General features: G+C 37.8%; 1 long non-coding RNA gene across 1 annotated transcript; it reads right to left on the bottom strand.

The window, feature by feature from the left end:
- Positions 1-12,746: 12,746 nt before the first annotated feature.
- Positions 12,747-15,298, bottom strand: LOC131529263 (uncharacterized). Its single transcript, XR_009268038.1, has 3 exons — positions 15,115-15,298; positions 14,434-14,499; positions 12,747-13,470 (listed from the first exon to the last, which is right to left on the bottom strand). It is a non-coding gene; the product is annotated as an uncharacterized LOC131529263 (long non-coding RNA).
- Between the last annotated feature and the right edge of the window lie 1,054 nt (positions 15,299-16,352).

Raw genomic sequence — 16,352 nt, 5'->3', positions numbered from 1 at the left:
CGCAAATGGTTTTCCCATACTGGGGCCTTGTGCCTCAGCATCGGGATTATCACCTCGTTTGCCCGGGATCGTACGATGCTGTAGTCAAATCGAGCTGGCGGATCGGTTCGAGTAACCGGTCGTTGGATCGCGCAAATGCACTTTTCCTTTATATTCTTTATTTTTTTGTTTCTCATCAGAACCGGGTGGCCAATTGCGGAGGGGCAGCCTTCCCTTGTGTGTGATGGTGGGCTTTTTGCCTGAATGCCGTGTTCACTGGAGGTGTGGTATGCTGTGGTGTGAGTGCGCACTGTTGATTGCTGTTTCCATCCTGTCTAGGTGTGCCACCCGGAATTCTGAAGGGTTGACATTAGTATAGTTTCATTTGATTTTCTCCTGAGCTTGTCATATATTAATAAAGTTGGTATTTTATTATTGCAAATAAAGCTTTCATTAATTGTGACTCCACTCGGCCTGATACCTGACTGAACCGTATCGAACCTGGGAGCCTTGCTCTGAGAAAGGTGTGTTCCCCGGGCACTAAAACGGGGTGGCGTAGTTGGTGTTTGTGTAGCGGCCCCTTTGTGGTGGCCTGATTATTTAAGTCACGAAGTGTGTGTGTGAGGGCTATTAGGTGATAAGATATTTCAGCCCTTTGGAATAGAGACTGCCATATTTGGCATAATCCCTAACACGTATTTCTGACTCCCCTCTCCCTCGTACCCGCCACAAATGGAAATAATTACAATCAGTACCATCGCTATTTTAAATCAATGTGCTGCTTGTACTGTAGCACACACATACAGTCGGAACGCTAGATCTAAAGACCTGTAACCAAATAAACTAAAGAAAATTTACTTAGTTTTACCCTTCCAGTCAAATTGTACTCCACAAACATTAAAGGGTTAGTTCACCCAAAAATGAAAATTCTGTCATTAATTACTCACCCTCATGTCGTTCCAAACCCGTAATACCTTTATTCATCTTCAAAACACAAAATAAGATATTTTTGATGAAATCCGAGAACTTTCTGACCTCTCTATAGGCAGCAACGCAACTTACACATTTAAGTTCCAGAACAATAGGAAAGACATCGTGAAAGTAATCTATGTAACTCCAGTGGTTTAACCTCAATTTTGTCTTCTGTTGCATGAACACAACACTCATGTGTTGTGATGCTCTCATGAATGCACATTACAGATCAATATTTTTGTAAATAAGTGGTAAAGTATTTTTATTTTATTGGACGTGTCACTTCATAAAATTGAGTTAAAACAACTGGAGTTGATGAATTACTTTAATGATGTCTTTCCTACCATTCTGGAACTTAAATCTGTAAATTGCATTACTGTCTATGCAGGGTCAGAAAGCTCTCTGATTTCTTTAAAAATACCTTTGTTTGTGTTCCAAAGAGGAAAGAAGGTTTTTCGGGTGTGAAACCACACAAGGGTGACTAATTAATGACAGAATTTTAATTTTTGGGTTAGCTATCTCTTTAAAGGCAGCTTTAACTTAACTTTTTTAACTAGCTGTAACTGGTATGTAAGGATGAAAGAAACTGAGATACTTTGATCTCCTGAGAAATAGACAATACAAACATGCACGGGCATCTTCGAGACACCCCACAGAGTAGAGGTGCAAGAAACTTCCTTCCCTTCTGTCCATTTGTTTCTTCTTAATTCCCTTCACCCATCCTTCCTTCTACTCAGTCTGCTCAGAATGGTCAATAGTAGAATATAATGTTTTACATGAATGCAAGTGATATTTACAGTCATGTTTGATATCATTTGAATTGTCTCAGGGCGTCTGGTACAATGGTCTCATTCTTATAGTAAACTAAAAGGTAATACAGATCCTATGAGTTTAGAGATATTTTGCACACTGTAGGGGGCGGGTCAGTTTCCAGTGGTTTCCATGCAAAATTACCTTTTGTACCAAAAGGCGTTAACTCAGTCAATGCAAATTCCAATTGTTAGTTCCTGTCTCCATCTCAGGGGATGTTGGTCTTGGTCTGAGGTACTTAAGGAAATGTTGCAAAAGGATCAGGGCCTTCTGTAGCCGGAATGAGCCCATAGGATGAAGTGTTCGCACACTTCATACTATGTATTTTTCTCAAGTCAGGTATGCTTACTCTTAGATTCATCTTTGAGATTTTGATGTTTTGCATTGAATTGATACTTTTGAATTGGCTGTATAATTGGTATAATACACATTTATCTGACTGATAATAAATTGTTATATTTGAATTCATTCCGACTTACTCTGAAATTATTTTCTCAAGTAGATTAAGTGAAGGCGTATGTTACTGCAAACATGCATCCAGGGTTAGTACAGACTAGATCTCAGATTAGATGGAGCATGGGGCACATCAGGTGAGTTTCTAGATTTCTGACTAACTGCTTGACTTTTGTTAAGTTGTTATGCAGTTGCATTAACTATGGGGGGCTAGATAAAATACTATTGAGATACATGGTTCGGGCATATTTCATAGTACTAGCCATAACCTCTGGTTATTGTCTCAGTTTTAGTCAAGTTGTTATATAGTTAGACTAGCTGTAGGGGGCTAGATAGAAACACTATTGAAGTATCATAGTGCTAGCCATAACCTCTGATTATTGTTTGAGCTTTAACTAAGTTGTTACATAGGTGACTGTAGGGGGCTAAACAGGACCACTATTTAAAAATGACAAGCATGAAGCGGTCTATAAAATAGTTAGTCATAACCTCTGACTAATGATCAGACTGGAGGGTTTGTGACAGTGGGATACATGTTCTTCGGCCGGCATGATACTCCCTGAGCGACATAGATTCCTAATGAACGAGTAATAAATTAAAGAGTTAACTAGAATAATCAAATGTCAGAAGAATAATAATTAGGAACAGACGAACCAATTTGTATTTCAACCTAAATTCGAGGTCATAATAAAATGGAGTCAGATTAGAATTTATCCTAAATGTAATAACTTTGCGTGCTGAAAAGACCGAACACGCAGGAAACCTTCATCCACGATTGGATACCATCCTTGGACCAAATTCGTGGACCTTACAGGTGTATTACACAATTTTAATCAACTTCAGTGGAGGCAACCCGTTTCATGTCGGGTGGTTCTTTGCCTCCACCTCATGCATTAAAATCATGTAATGCACACCCAGCCATGGATTAGCACTTATGTGTAGAGGGTTATAGGTTACACACAGTATTAAATGAAGGGGGCACAATAACTGTGGAACACATATATTCTATATACTGTATTCTAATAATATATTTAAATTATATACTTGTATATTTGTAAATTATGTTTTTTTCTATTATTATTGTTATTTATTTATTTATTTATTTAAGGTTAGAATGAAAAACCAAAATGATAAAGAGGGCAAATAATTTTGGAGGACTCTGTACAGTATTTAAGCATGATTGTGTTTATGCTTTTTTCCAGAAATGCATGTTATTATGCAAGGGGTAGTTGCATGGACTATCAGTGGAGGGACAGAAAGCTCTGAGATTTCATTATAAAGATCTTCATTTGTGTTCTGAAGATGAACAAAAGACTTGCAGGTTTGGAATGATATGAGGGTGAGTAATTAATGACAGAATTTTCATTTTTGGGTGAACCAACCTTTTAACTTCTTTTGCCTGGAGTGTTCAAAGACATTGTTAATGCAGACCAATATATCATAAGAAATCAATTGGGAGTAGAATGAATACTTTACACAAACACTTGGTGACATCAGAATTCAAGATTTATTTTAAGCATACTAAATATGGCTGTGGTGAAAAGTGTAACTGAAACTTGAGAATTTCTGATAGTTTTTGTTTGTTTGTTTTTCCAGACTACATCCAAAATAGTGTTTCCACATCTGAGATAAAGGCAGTCATAAGAACCAAGCGGAACGATGAGGATAAGCTCTTCAAAAAAATTAAACCTGCCTGAATAATGCGGGAAGAAATGTGCATGATTGCGTGATTTAAATACATTTAGTGTAACTCTCAGCCTGTTATTTTAAGCTTAAAGAAAAGTAAAATCATTTATTGTTGCATTGCTGTTTGAGACATTCACTGTTGTTTTGTACCTTAATTCATTATATTGCAGATGTGTAAAATAAAACTTGTTATTCTGAATATTCTGGTTGCATTTCAGTGTTACTGTACAGCATTTTATTAGTATTGCACTTTGGTAGTACTGAATTGTACTTCAGTTGTATTATATATTGCAGTACTACTGCAGTTTTATTGCAGTATAATTGTAGTAATACTTCAGCTGTATTGCAGTAATACTGCTGTTCTATTGCAGTTGTTTGTTAGTAATACTACAGCTCTACTGCAGTTGTATTTTAATAGTACTTCAGATGTATTGCAGTAAAATGGCAATAATGCAGTTTTTTCGTGTCCAAAAAACTGCAGTAATTTTTTGTAAGGGGGTGGCCACGTTGAACGCAACAGATTGGACAACGGAACACTGTAACTTTATATACGTTTCTTTAACTTTATTTTATTTTGATAATGAACTGGCTGCAATGTCGCAAAAATATGTTGTGTCTTTGTGCGCATGAGGCGCCAGCGCAATATGGCCATACCAACGCTGGTTGGTTATAGCTACAGATGCAAGACATCATGCAAAACAAATAAAACTGTAAAATAAATAAAACTGTAAAGCTTTTGCAAAATAAAGAAAACTAATTTTGAGGTGTTTGTGTCTGTATTGTGTAAAGAAAAAAGACAAAAAGGTACACTTCACAAGTACCATTAACAACTAATAAAATTATTTCATAGGAAAGTGGCTGTCAAACATGTTTCTTTTCTTGGCTCAAAGCAAATTAGTCAACACACTATACAATTACTCAATGTATCATAAAGTCAGGATTAACCTACACTGAAACAGATAGTTGCCGTCAAGCAGGTTTCTCATGTTTTATGCCACTCAACATATTATGACGAACATGACTTCTACTGATCAGAATAAAAGAATCAAGAGGTGGGCACGGCCACATTCCATGAATTCAAGATAAGGATGATTGTACCATTTCACCAGAGAAAGTATAAGCAGACATGACTGGAAAGGAGTGCCATTGGGCACATCCCAATGAATAGCCAAATCTGGCACAGCTGCCTTTAGCAAACGCTGCAGGCTTCCTATTATTTATTATATATGACAATGATATATTTGACCTACCTATACCTTTACTTTAAAGGTACAATAGGTGATTGTCTTCAGAAACATTTTTTGTTATGCTGGTTGAAAGTCTCTTCACATCCCGATAGCAATCGTTAAGTTAAGTGGTCTAAATGTATTTATCTGTATTTATATACTGTGGAACAGGGGTGTGAAGTAACGAATTACAAATACTCCCGTTACAGTAATTAAGTAGTTTTTATCAGTAATTGTACTTTTTTGAGTAGTTTAAAAATTGTGTATTTTTACTTGAGTAGGCTAGCTACATTTTAAGTGATGTATCGGTACTTTTACTCCACTATTTTCCTCTGTTTGTGGTCGTTACTCTTTACATGCTTATTTTAATTTTATTTTTATCTGTCAACGTGATTGGATAGTAATCGGTCTCGTGACTTTCATCAAATCAAATTGTGCATATGTTGCACACACAGAAGAGGCGATGTTGTCTAGTGGCACATATTAGTTTTTATTTTGTCACACTCTGCAAAGTTAATAAACACAACAAGAAATTAGTTCATTTCACAGTAGTGTGTTTTAACGACTGGCAGTGTGACTTCTTCATACATGAATGAAACTCTAGTTCAATAAACTCACTTTGCGCAATCTTCTGATATAACGTTACATAAAGTAAAGCAAAAATGAGAACAATACATTCCACCATATAGACTATAACTCACTGAAATTAGCACTACAATAACACTCAATGAACACACTAACTGTGTATACGCACTGTTAAGTACACTTAATACTAAACATTTGTAAACTCCACCAGCATCATAGTAATCATTAAACAATGATAAAATTACAGAGTACAAACGCCTTTATAATCGAATATTACTTAACTTTCTTTTACAAACAAGATTGAGTGCATTTTTAATTATAATCTTCTCTGTCAACATCAATCACTTTCATGACGCAATACTTCGCGCGGCCTCGACTCGGCCGCAAACCAGCCGCGGGTGCCCTACGCGGTCAATTTTATCCATTCAAAACATAAGTGCATTAAACAAACACATGAAATCCCCATATAACATACACCTTTCATGAACATAAGCTGCGATGCCACATCACTTATCTTACCTGCAAAGTTAATAAACACAACAAGAAATTAGTTCATTTCACAGTAGTGTGTTTTAACTAGGGTTGTTCCGATTCCGATACTAGTATCGGAAATTCCACCGATACCACAAAAAATTCTGGCATCGGTATCGGCGAGTACTTGAACCCATGTACCGATCCGATACCATTTTTAAACAAGACCTATAGTTATGCGCGCTAGCTTTGCTTAACGCTGCAAATCGGAAATCAATTCTTCTTCGCTGCTCAGAATGCAAAGACAGGAAGTTGTGCTGTGTTGCCACACAAGCAACCACTATTTAGAGCAGAGAAGAAGAAATACAAACGTGCTAGCACATTGCCAGTAAGTTAAATCACTCGCATACGCGACTAAATCTTCACCCTGGGCGACTAAATGATCTCTAATATTAACCACTGGCTAATAAATGATCAGATTTTACTGGTAGGCTATGTATAAGTTTAGCACAGATATATTGTCACTCGCTGAACACTCTGAGCGCTTCAGAGTTTCTCTCTCCGTCAAGCGATATATTTTTCAGTTCATCTGAATGAATGCGCAGCGCAGCTGTATTTGACGTACCGTAAGTTCTAGTGTGAAGCGCACGACTCGCCGTCGCTTTGCTTTTTTCCTCACACGCAGAGAGGGAGAGGGAGCAAGGGAGTCTTACATGTAGCCTGTCAATTCTGCATGGTATGTAAACGTTATTCTTTGTTGTATTTTTCTGTCAAAATAACGGAGTTCCTTTGGAATTCTTCAGCTTAACTGCCGGGTTCTCCGGTAGTAGGCGGAGCTAATGCGCAAACGACAATCTCATTGGCTGGCGCTCACCTATTATCGTCCCTGTTTTGATTTCAGCAAATCCGTTCGAGCCAATGCAGACAACGTGATTAATATTCTTGAATCCAGCAGCTCGTTAATCCTTAGTGCGTTTTATATTGTTCTTAGTAGAATTCATAGTATGATTATTATTTTATCAGTATTATTGACAGTTTTTCCCCATTTTTACAGAAACACCGAATGACCAAAAAAGCACCACCACCGGTCTTAAAGACTATCTATCTATCTATCTATATATGGTGAAGCACACCCTAAAATAATTGTATCAATTCATACAGGGCTAGTAGTACATACAACTGTATAACCAGATACACACCCGGGTATCGGATCAGTACTCGGTATCGGCCGATACCCCGAGCCTAGGTATCGGAATCGGTATCGGGAAGGGAAAAAGGGTATCGGAACATCTCTAGTTTTAACGACTGGCAGTGTGACTTCTTCATACATGAATGAAACTCCCTGAGGCTCACCATCGCCCCCTAGCGTCACCCGCCAGTATATACAAGTCTAAGTGATGTTATAATAGGCATCATTATACATTGTACACAAATATTGTTGAAGCACCAGTACATTTAGTAAATCACAATTAATAATACTAAAATATATATATATATAGCTATCTGAATCTATATGCCTACACATAGAAAACATTAACCGCCAACTGCTGTTTATCATGGCTGCTGGAAGTGCATTCTTCAAGCATCAATTCAGTCGCATCTTCCTCTAATATGTTTAGGTAAATTTCGGATTTCTGCTTAGTGCTGACCAATTTCGATTTTGTGACTATATCCGATTTTTTGGACCACGTGCTTACATTTCTTTTAAAACTGACCCGTATCCGATGTGTGCATTTTACACTGCACTTGGTGAAACAAGCCAAAAATAGCATATATGACATCACAAATCAATTTGAATAGTACATTGAGTTTAATTTATTGACATGGAATTCATATAGAAACGTTTTTAATGCAATAGTTACATCTATACGTCAAAATAATTATATATCCTTGTACAAATTCTTCAGGACAGTGATGTATGCAGCTCCTCCGCTGAAAGCTTGCGAGTGGAATAATACGCAGGTGGTAGATATTGTTAAGCATGTCACATCGTCTGTGTGTGTTTTTTTTTTTTTAGTAATTAAAACCAAATGCGTTCATCAGTGATTGTATATCAAAGGCAGGGACATGTTTGTGTGCATTTTATTTTGTGGTTTCAATGGAACGAACGGGACTGAAGCGCTCGTCTGTGCCTTCAATATACTCTTTTGAGTTTTTCTGCGTTCTCTCAACCACGCACTCTTCTTACACCTTCTCACACGCCAGCGACTACGCACCACAGCTCTGTAACTTTCGTTGTACCAACACGTGCTTGAACGTCATCACATAGAACCTGTGTCTCACCCAGTCAACACGTGAGATCACGCGATGATCACAGTGACATCACACAATCCTCATACTGTGATCCTCACCGTGTGAGTAGTATGTGAGCTCATTGTGAGCTCATAGTGACATCATTGTGAGATCAAATTGTTGACTGGGCAGTCTCCACAGCGTGCTCTTAAAGGGCAACAATCTCCACCCATTCATATTCCAGCCTATCACACTGGAATACGAATTAATCTGTCAAAAAGGGTTCGTCAACAAGAGCAAAACATAATAAATCAACACTAATCAATAACAAAATAAAAATATACCTACACACAAATCGGAATACCTCCTTATACCAACACCACTTCATTATTTTAATCCCATCTCATATACACCATTCTAATCATTAATATTTTATGTGCAACAACAACAGCATGCTGTCTCAGTGGCCTTACACATGATTTTAAATCTATTTTTTCAAACTTTATGATTTAAATGGGGATGATTGTACTGAGAATAACTTTCATCTTTTCTTCAACTGAATACTGTTTCCGTGCTGTTTTGATGTATTTTAAAGAGTTGGCAGTCAAAATTAAAACTGCTGGATGATTCATCGTTCTTTATGACAAACAAGATAATGTGAATTACAGTATGTACAACGTTTTTTAAATGTATAAATTGCAGTGTACTGCGTTTATTATGAGGGGTTAGAATCCACAGCTCACTACTCATGAGTACTTTTAAATAGGCTACTCTTTTACTCTTACTCAAGTAGTTTTTTGGACAAGTACTTTTACTCTACTCACACTATTTTTTGGAAGGTAATGGTACTTTTACTTGAGTATATTTTTTCAGTACTCTTTCCACCACTGCTGTGGAAGGCGGAGGACCAAGAAATGTTCGCCCAATCAAAACACTCGGTCCGAGCGTTTTAATTGGCTTTCCTACCTGCCTGTCAATGTATGTATTTGCATACCTCTGCGCACCCGGTTCGCGCAGGCAGGATACGTCATCAGCGCGTTCACGTATGCTATTGCAGACAGATCAAGAATAGCAGACAAACATCAACAACCCGATCTTCCTTTCTGGTATTGTAGTACTTTTACTAACTGTATTATAAAGTTTTCTCACCGGTGAAAGACACATAATGTAAGGCAAGGCAAGTTTATTTATATAGCACATTTCATAGTGGTAATTCAAAGTGCTTTACATAAAAGGAAGTGAAAAAGTCATTAAAAAAACCCAATGTAAAACAGTTAAGAATAGAAAATGATTATACATAGTGCAATCAGTTCGGACGTAGCGCAGTGCTCATTTGACAAATGCACACCCAGTCAACAATTTGATCTCACAATGATGTCACTATGAGCTCACAATATTCTCATGGTGTGGTCACAATGTGTGTGTCACAGTGAACTAAAAGTGTAACCACACAGCGCTCTCACTGTGTGCTCATACTATGTTCACAACATGAGGTCACTGCACATGCACAGTGAGCTCATACTGTGGTCAAAATATGAGGGCACAGCACACTCACTGTGTGCTCATACTGTGCTCAATGTGAGGTCACTGTGCACTCACTGTGCGCTCATACTGTGGTCACTGTGTGCTCATACTGTGCTCAATGTGAGGTCACTGCGCACTCACTGTGCGCTCATACTGTGGTCACTGTGAGGTCACTGCACGCTCACTGTGCGCTCATACTGTGGTCACTGTGTGCTCATACTGTGCTCAATGTGAGGTCACTGCGCACTCACTGTGTGCTCATACTGTGCTCAATGTGAGGTCACTGCGCACTCACTGTGCGCTCATACTGTGGTCACTGTGTGCTCATACTGTGCTCAATGTGAGGTCACGGCACACTCACTGTGTGCTCATACTGTGCTCAATGTGAGGTCACTGCGCACTCACTGTGTGCTCATACTGTGCTCAATGTGAGGTCACTGCGCTCTCACTGTGCGTTCATATTGTAAGCTCAACATGTGAGCTCATGTCCTTGTGTTAAATTCAATCTGTTAGTTTAGTGTGAGTTAACTGTGATCTGAAAGTTATCTAATATTGGTCAGCAATATCACAAACATGTAGAATTTCATCTTTTATTTCCTTCAAAGAATTTCTACAATTCAGTTTCAGTTGTTTATTTTTATTCATTTTCAGTTTGGTGTTGGTATTTGACACAAACATTTCAATTTGACAGATACATTCTGCTTCTGGTGTTGTTTTGGTGACTCCTTTTCGATTCTTAACTTCTATTTCTTTGTCCCCTTGGAAAGACTTCACACATCCTGAAACACACAGTAACACAATATGTCATTGCAATCAGTTGCTAACAACCTAACAGGTAAAAATAATTAGTTAAAATATGAAACAAATCATGCATCCATGCTTCCACAAAACATGCTTGTATAGTTACTGAAATATGATCCTGAGTTAGTAATGTAGTCTAGTAATGATCTGATATGGGAAGTATAACAAATCATAAATACTGATATGCAACCTAAAGCCAGGAAACACTTACCGAAAACACTTAGCTAAAACATTCTAACAAGACTGAACTGAACACAATTATGATTTTAAATGCTGACTGTAAACACTGACTGAACTTGCTCTGACAAGTTTGGGTGTGATCAGTTGTAAGTATCAAATTACATTCACAATCAGTCTAATAGTTGTAGTGTGTTCCTGGCTGAGCTGGCAAGATGGCTGGTTCACATGTACCTGGCTAATTTGCTAACCTGGGGTCAGGCCGCAGTGCATATTGGCATTATAATATCATATCAGCGAATGTGAATATCAAATAAAGAAACCACTCACCATTGCTCCAGAACAAAACGGCAATTCCACGGTCAAAAGACTCTGACACAAATGTAAATCACTGTAGTGATGTTCAATTCATGAACGAATTGTTCTTTAAGCCTGTTCATTCATAAGTAACTGAACTGAATCAAATTTTAGTTCCGGGCTGATGACGCAAGACGCACACCTGACGTTTGCTGACCCGTTCGTTGATTCGTTGATAAATACAATTTTATTAAAACCTTCAAGTTACTGTCGTCACCGATATCTGCGTGGTCAGCGCGCCAACATACAGCGCTGTGCGCCACGGGTGTCTCGAGTTCAAGACCGATCCCCTTTCCACTTCAGATCTAGTGTCCTATCATAAGAAAGGCAAAAACGCCTAAAATAAGTCTTGAACAAATACCCAGCAAAATGATTTATGTAAATGAATGTACTAGTTTGTGCAGATTAGGCTATATTTTAAGTTGTTACACGAAATCAAGGAGCTTAAGGAGTTTATCCCTCTATATACTTTAGACATGTAGAACATATCAGCGTTTCTGCATCAATGTATGTAATGTGTGCTGTAGGTGCGAAACTTTTAGGAATTTTTCCAAGATGTAGACCCGGGGCCAGTCGCGGATAGTTGGAACGCAGTGACAGCCAATGAAATTGAAGCATTTCAACAGCTAGCCAAAGAGCGGAAATGATGTCACAGCCAATCAGATTTTGTCATGCATTTATTTGGACCGGGTTCGAATCCCACTCACGCAGGTTCTAAACCATTACACAAACACAGCTTTGTGCTTTTTATCAAACACAATTGTAAAATTTAACATTACAGCTGCAAAGTATTTTAAATTTGTGTATTATGAATAGATGATTAGTATTAAAAGAAATACAGTAAAATAATAGTATACATTACATGGTTATATCATATGAAAACATGAATTATATAATAATGGTTATATTAAACATGAATGGTCTCTATTAAATGGCTTTTGAAATGAAAATAAGAGGCATTTAAATTTGACTCAAACTAAGTAATATTCAAGTACTAAATGAAAATTGATTGAGAGATGGAATAATTTAAGTCACACTTAAGTTAAATAATCAATTAAGTGTTTCCAAAACCATATTTGTCCTATGAAAAAGAACACAGCACTGATGAAGCAATTTGTAATTTTCAGTTGTTTTTATTAAATGCTTTAAGCACTTTTTAAGATTAGTAAATACTGATCCAAAATAATAAAGTATAAAGAAAAATAGAATTCTGACAAAATATACATATTAGTCTCACACTGAACAATAAACAAATCAAAATATACAGTATATACATGAGTTAAATATTATTAAGGGGCAAAAGATCAAGAAATGTCATTTATTTTATTTTTTTCTGCCACCCATCTCAGACTCATTCAACTCTTTCCAGGTCATCTTTCTGCATGTCCTGAGGTTGGTAAATGTAAAATACTTCAGCAGGGCAATGAACATATTTCCTGCTACACCAGGAAAGCCTGTGTGTATGTGAGGACTGTTTGGACCCTGCTTCAGCTCCATTTTACAAAATCTGCACAAGCGACTAACGTGTTCAGTTTCAGGCCTTTTGTGTTTTTGCTGTCCTTTCTCCTGCACCCGTTTCTTTGTGTCCTCAAGTTCACTCTTAAATAACTCTGGGGTGTGTTAGTTCTTAATCACTGTAAGCATTAAAAACCTTTGTGGAACAGTAGAAGTACCTGACAGGATCTTGCTGATTAAGGAAAAAGTGGATAGAGGAACCATCTTTGGCTGTCCACAAGCAAGACAAGTCTTCTCCTGCTCAGGTTGCTGCTGCCGCTCCATAACACAATTGTCTCAATGGTCTCATGAGTTAGGAGTGTGGTCAGAGCAGGTGCTGGTGGTTTTACATCCGCAGGCTTCATTATAACCACTGGCACACTGGTTGTTTTACTGCCCGCTTTCAAGACGTTTCTCTGGAGTTGTTTAATGAAGAACTGGTGTTCTGCAGTTTGGCCAGGTGCTTGACATACTGTGAAATGTGCAGTTTTGTGGTCGAATGGAGCATGCTGTTTGGATCAGTAGAGGAATTGTGGAGCACTGCTGCATGCTCCTGAGGATGTGCTTCTTCCCACAGTGTTTAAGCAAGTTGTCAATTGGCTCTGTGTTTGTGCTCCAGTACATACACCCTGCCACCAGTCTTCACAGGACCAGGGGGTCTCAGGTGAGGCCAGCAGAGGCAGAGGTGGTGTATATGTACTTCCTACACAGAGGGAAAAATGAATTAATTTCTGCATTCTGATAATTCTGATAGAAGCTCCACATGAGAACAATGATATGAAAACAGCGAGGGCACGGGCAGTGTACCAGTGGTGTCTGCAACAAGTTGAATATTTAGTTTAATGTGTAAGAAAACAGAGTTTCTGCAGGTTTTATGAAGGTTAAGTTAAGACATTTTAAGACCAAGTAAAGCAAATTTGAGGAACAAATGAGAAAAACAAAAATATGTTTTGTAGAACGTAAATGTCTGAGAGAAACATAATGAGTTGTATTAACTTCAGAGTTTGAAAGTACAATTTCCAACATATATTCATAATTTTTTTTAATTCATTTTACAAAAAACGCACTGAAACACTCTGCTCCAGATGCTAGAATGTGGAAATATCTTTTACTGCAGCTTCAGATCATGCTGCAAAAAAGTGCTGTTCTTCCTCAGTATTTTTGTCTTGTTTTTCAGTGCAAATGCCTAAAGATTCTTAAATAAAATACATTTAATGGAGAAACAAAATAACATAAAATACAAAGTCTTGTCTGAAGTGATTTAGTGATTAAAACAAGAACTAATATCTGCCATTTGGCAAAAAAGTAACCTTAATTTAAAGAGAGGTTTTGATAGCTCATAGACTGATATTTGTTATTGTTTTAAGAATAAACTCATTTAATTTCATTACATTTTTCAAGACTTCATTAATATTTGCATCTGAAATAAACATATCTTAATTGAAAGATGCTTGATATTTGTATTGGAAGACAAGACAAAATACAGAGGAAGAGATTCATTCACTTTTTGCTTTGCATCCAACATTTTATGAATTTAAGACTTTCTGCTCTGATTTAAAACTTTCTTAAGGCATTAATTTGTGTACGGGTAAATTAAGACATTTTAAGACTTAAAAACCTGCAGAAACCCTATGTGCATGATGTAGTTGATGTGTCCAATATTTACCTGCATCTGACTGAGGATCTGCATGGGTACCAGGAGAAGATGACAGCAGTGTAGAAACAGTGGTCTCTACAAGAACATCACAATAGAAATATTACAAAAAAGCAATAATTCTATTACAGACACACACACACACACACACGTGTCTGGTTTGCTGTCCTTGTGGGGACTCTCCATAGTCGTAATGGTTTTTCTACTGTAAAGACCGTATATTCTATTGTCCTACACCAACCCTACACCTAAACCTACCCCTTACAGGAAACTACAGGTGTTTTTAGATTTTCAAAAAACTTAATTCAGTGTGATTTATTAGCTTGTTTATTTATTTATTAGCCGTGACACGAGTCCCCATGAGTCTGTGTGTATTCAGGTTTAAGTCCCCACCTGAATAGAAAAACAGGTGTACACACACACACACACACACACACACACACACACACACACACACACACACTCTATAATACTTGTAATCAACAGATGACGTGTTAATGATGACAAACAATACACAGAACCGTAAATTACAGCCATGTTCATTCATAATTTGGCGTGCAAACAATCAACCTACGATAAGCTATGGTAAACAAAACAGGACAGGGTAAAGTTTGGAAACTAACAAAGTTTACTAATGTGATTTCAGCATTAACGGTAACAAAACGTAAACTGATGTCACATAAAGTATCTCACCTTTGACAGATGCGCTGAGAATGCGTTGAATTAAACAGTCGTCTTCTTCTGCGAATTCAAACTTCCCGCGGTGCCGAAACACGGAAGAGCGCCACGAGAGCGCTAGCGGCCGAAAGTATATTGCATCCGTAGTGGTTTAGCACTACCATTGAGAATGAATGGGAAACGGTTTAGGGCCGTTTAGCTAAAGGGAGCAGCGGGAGTTTGCCAAAGACGACCATCAGCCATCAGATTCAGTGGCGAAGATGGTAAACCGTGTGTCAAGCTCCTTTTGACACAATCGACCGGGGTTCGAATCTGCCTTATGGCGAACTTTTTTCTCCCTTTTCAAATTTCAAATCACTTCAGAAAAGCATTTTTTTTTTTAATATATAAAAATGAAGGAAATAATCAAAAAGTTGAAAAGAAAGTATCGGGTAGGGTTAGGGTAGGTGTAGGGAAGGCTTTGTCCCAATAAGGTGGCATCCATTGAAAAATGTAAAATAAAATTTAAAAATCACACTCAATAAGTTATTGCATACTGATTTATAATGTATTACAATGCTGAGTGCAGATAATTGCCACTATTTGCAATAAGTAATTAGCAGAATACCCTGCTATTTTAACATAGAATAAATAGAATATAAAGCTATTTGCACTGTGTAAATAGCATATCACTAAAAAATACTGCTATTTTCACTTAGTGTCGATAGCCCCCAACCCCACCCACATACATGGTGAGGATCATAGTATGAGGATCACATGAACTCACAATGAGCTCACGCTTTACTCACATAGTGAGGATCACAGTATGAGGATCACATGAACTCACAATGAGCTCACGCTTTACTCACATGGTGAGGATCACAGTATGACGATCACATGAACTCACAATGAGCTCACATACTACTCACATGGTGAGGATCACAGTATGAGGATCACATGAACTCACAATGAGCTCACATACTACTCACATGGTGAGGATCACAGTATGAGGATCACATGAACTCACAATGAGCTCACGCTTTACTCACATGGTGAGGATCACAGTATGACGATCACATGAACTCACAATGAGCTCACATACTACTCACACGGTGAGGATCACAGTATGACGATCACATGAACTCACAATGAGCTCACATACTACTCACACGGTGAGGATCACAGTATGAGGATCACATGAACTCACAATGAGCTCACATACTACTCACACGGTGAGGATCACAGTATGAGGATCACATGAACTCACAATGACC

Source organism: Onychostoma macrolepis, chromosome 21 (assembly GCF_012432095.1).
Source record: "Onychostoma macrolepis isolate SWU-2019 chromosome 21, ASM1243209v1, whole genome shotgun sequence".
NCBI classification, from domain to species: Eukaryota; Metazoa; Chordata; class Actinopteri; order Cypriniformes; family Cyprinidae; genus Onychostoma; species Onychostoma macrolepis.
The sequence above is the reverse complement of the archived record's forward strand: the minus strand, read 5'-3'. Positions and strand labels throughout refer to the sequence as shown.